The 3,183-nt window shown below is 25.0% G+C and overlaps 1 long non-coding RNA gene across 1 annotated transcript; it reads right to left on the bottom strand.

Moving 5' to 3' along the window:
* Nucleotides 1-500: 500 nt before the first annotated feature.
* On the bottom strand, nucleotides 501-1,213 carry LOC126549458 (uncharacterized). The gene is made up of 3 exons (XR_007603565.1): nucleotides 872-1,213; nucleotides 724-786; nucleotides 501-636 (listed from the first exon to the last, which is right to left on the bottom strand). It is a non-coding gene; the product is annotated as an uncharacterized LOC126549458 (long non-coding RNA).
* Nucleotides 1,214-3,183: the final 1,970 nt, after the last annotated feature.

Raw genomic sequence — 3,183 nt, 5'->3', positions numbered from 1 at the left:
TGCAAAAGGCGATTACCGTTCATCATGTCACGTACTGTGGAATACTAAATCGTTATAGGATGTATATATGATTCCACTATAAGCGCGGCAACGCCGCCGCTTGTGACCTAGAATAAAAATATTATAAGACATATTATTAGTATCGTGGTCAACGGAAGTGCGATCAATACGACTTCCATATTATAGGTATTAAATAATATAAATAAGTAATAACAATAATAATAATGTTATTGTCGACGATCGGTCATCGTTTAAATATTCACACGCCATACCGTACGAATGTTAGCAACCTGCAATATAACAAACCTAAACATGAGCCAAAATCGTTTATAAATTCACAGGTCATATCCTACGAATGTTTGCAGTCAATGTACCTATCCAACAGTCAACAGCCACACTCAACCTTTTTTTTGTTCGGGACACGTGAAATATTATTTGGGCCGAAAGTGCAAACGTTTACGAGGCATGTGCCGTTATTACTCACCTTATTCGAATTGCAATTTGCAGCGCCACTTTTAAAATAACTAAACAATCTTTTTTTTACCGATTAACATATTGTATTTTTAATCATTGATCAAATAAGTTCATTTAATAGTTACATTTCTGGAATATTACTTAAAATTATTTCAAAGAGTACTAAAAAAGTAAATAAAAACAAAACATACATACTTATAAAAATCAGTCATATTATAATTATGAATAAATGTATAAAAGCATACGTACTTTATATAATGTATATTATCCAACAAATTGGTTTTCATATTATGACATTTACCTTTTATATGCCTTAAACAACATAATATAAAGTATATAAATTATAATACTTATAATATTATAATTATTTGTATAATAAATTCTTCTCTAATAATACCTTGCTTACTCGCATTTTTTTTTATACTTATTGTAGCTTGAAGATGAAACTAAACTTTTTCTATCAATTTTCTTTTGTCTTTAGTCTTCATATATGTATTTTTTTTTTTAGATTAAATTTATCTAGATTAGGTATGTGTTGGTATTATCATAATTCATAATATAGCTGATGCGATATTAGTAAATTTATCAGCTGGTAAATTCTAACAATTGAAATTAAAAGTGTGGCATAGATTAATATACAATTTCGTTTTCTATAGTGGTGTAAATCATGGGTTCTCAACCTTTTGAGCTTCACGCCCCCTTTAAAACTATTGTATCAGTTCCCGCCCCCCCTCATTAATATAAGATTGATGTATGCATAATATTTATATGTAAATATATATTAATAAATGGATTTATAATATATACGTCATAACTTACTTTGATGTTGGTTACTGGATTAATATGAATATAACTTTAATAAAGTTTTTTATCATATCGTTTCATTTTTCATGTTTTTTCAAAACTTATATATTTTTATAACTCTACTCTAAACTCTACTAATTATGTAATTATATATACAAAAAAAGTATGTTTAGCACGCAACAATTTATAAGCCATGTTGTACTTTATATAGGTATTAAATTGGAAATGATATTATACTTTTTAAAATATTCAAGTATATGTATAATGATAGAATCATTGAGAGTTTAAAGAATATTTAAAATATTATACATATTTTATACTTACCTTGAATAACGAAATTATGGTGGACGGGAAAAAATGTAAAAACCAACGGAAAAAAACCCATGAAAAAAATCATTATATGTAAAAAATTAATTAATCTACCTATGTGAACATAAAATTAATTTATGTTCTTATTTGTTTCTTTTTCGTTGTTTAAGTTTAATATTATGTAATAGTTTAGACACGATAAGATAAATGGATACATAATATCCTATCAATAAATACATTTTTTTTTGTACTTACTGTGGAGACTATTAAATCAAATAAAGGTTTTGAAAAAATATATTGCCTTGGTTATGTGTACGTTGCAAAATATATTGGTAAATCCAAAATAACTTGGAGATATTCAAAGAGGTCTGCGATTAAAATGCATGAGAGAATTATACACCGATCTTAAAAAGAAAGCTCTGAATCAAAATCAAATCATAACCATGCAAGTGATAATGTGGATGGTGGAGTAAATGTAGAAAAAGCCTTATGTATTATTATTGTATTTTAGTACCTATAATCAATAAAATATTAAATAGAAAAATTATATGGCAATGGCACTCTCGTAGACTTCAATTTCGGTGGGATTTTTTTCTGCGTTTTTTCAATGGTTATTTTTTTATATGATAGACATTGCCATTATTCAAGATAAGTATAGAATATGTATTATAATCATAATTAATAATTATATAGTTTATACAATTATACAATATACATAGAGTTTTTCAGTTATAGTGAATTATAAACAATATTTCAGAAAATACAAGACTTTTTAATGTATAAATCATAATAGTTTATATTATTCTTATTCTACTCTACGCGAGTGTGATAGTATTTGTTGGTAAGAGATTATTTAAAGACTTGACAGGCTAGTTCATAATAACAGAATAACGCAATATTTCTATTAAGTTAATAAATTTAAATAGGTAAATATTATTAAATTATTAAATAATAATTAAATAACCGCCAAAATAGAAAAGTAATTGAAAAAATACAAGTTTTGTACAGCAATAGAGATAACCAACAATAAGTATCCAAACCACTACTCAAATGAAAAGCACCAGGCAAAAATCTCAGCTAGCAAATTCAAATTGTCTTTCTTCTTCTTTTTATTATTATTTTTTTTTTTACAAGAACTTATATTATTATGCATTGTCTCACCTATAGCTAAGTGGCATCTGGACTACTCACATTATTTATTATTATTTATCAATAACTTATTAGTTAGTAATTATGTTATTGGGTTTATATTTGTTCAATAGATATTCTTTATGTTACGTTGCAAAACACTTTAGGCTGCAATTAGCACACCATTATAGCAGTATACTCAATCTGAAATGACGAATTATTCTAGTTTTAGACAGTAAATTTCCTACTCATATTTTTAACTATTATAGATTATAATATTATAATTTAATAAATGTAAATGATAATTGTAGGTTATTGTTATTTATTTTAATAAGTGTTAAGTATTGAAAAAAAAATTAATATGTAATTTTTAACAAACTATTATAAATATATAAATATATAATACATATATAATATTTAAATTAGAATTATAGTTTTAAGTGTTTTATCTATAAAAGCTAATAATAC

This window comes from Aphis gossypii, chromosome 1, assembly GCF_020184175.1.
Source record: "Aphis gossypii isolate Hap1 chromosome 1, ASM2018417v2, whole genome shotgun sequence".
NCBI lineage: Eukaryota > Metazoa > Arthropoda > Insecta > Hemiptera > Aphididae > Aphis > Aphis gossypii.
Note: the sequence above shows the minus strand (reverse complement) of the source record. Positions and strands in the feature narration are given on the sequence as shown.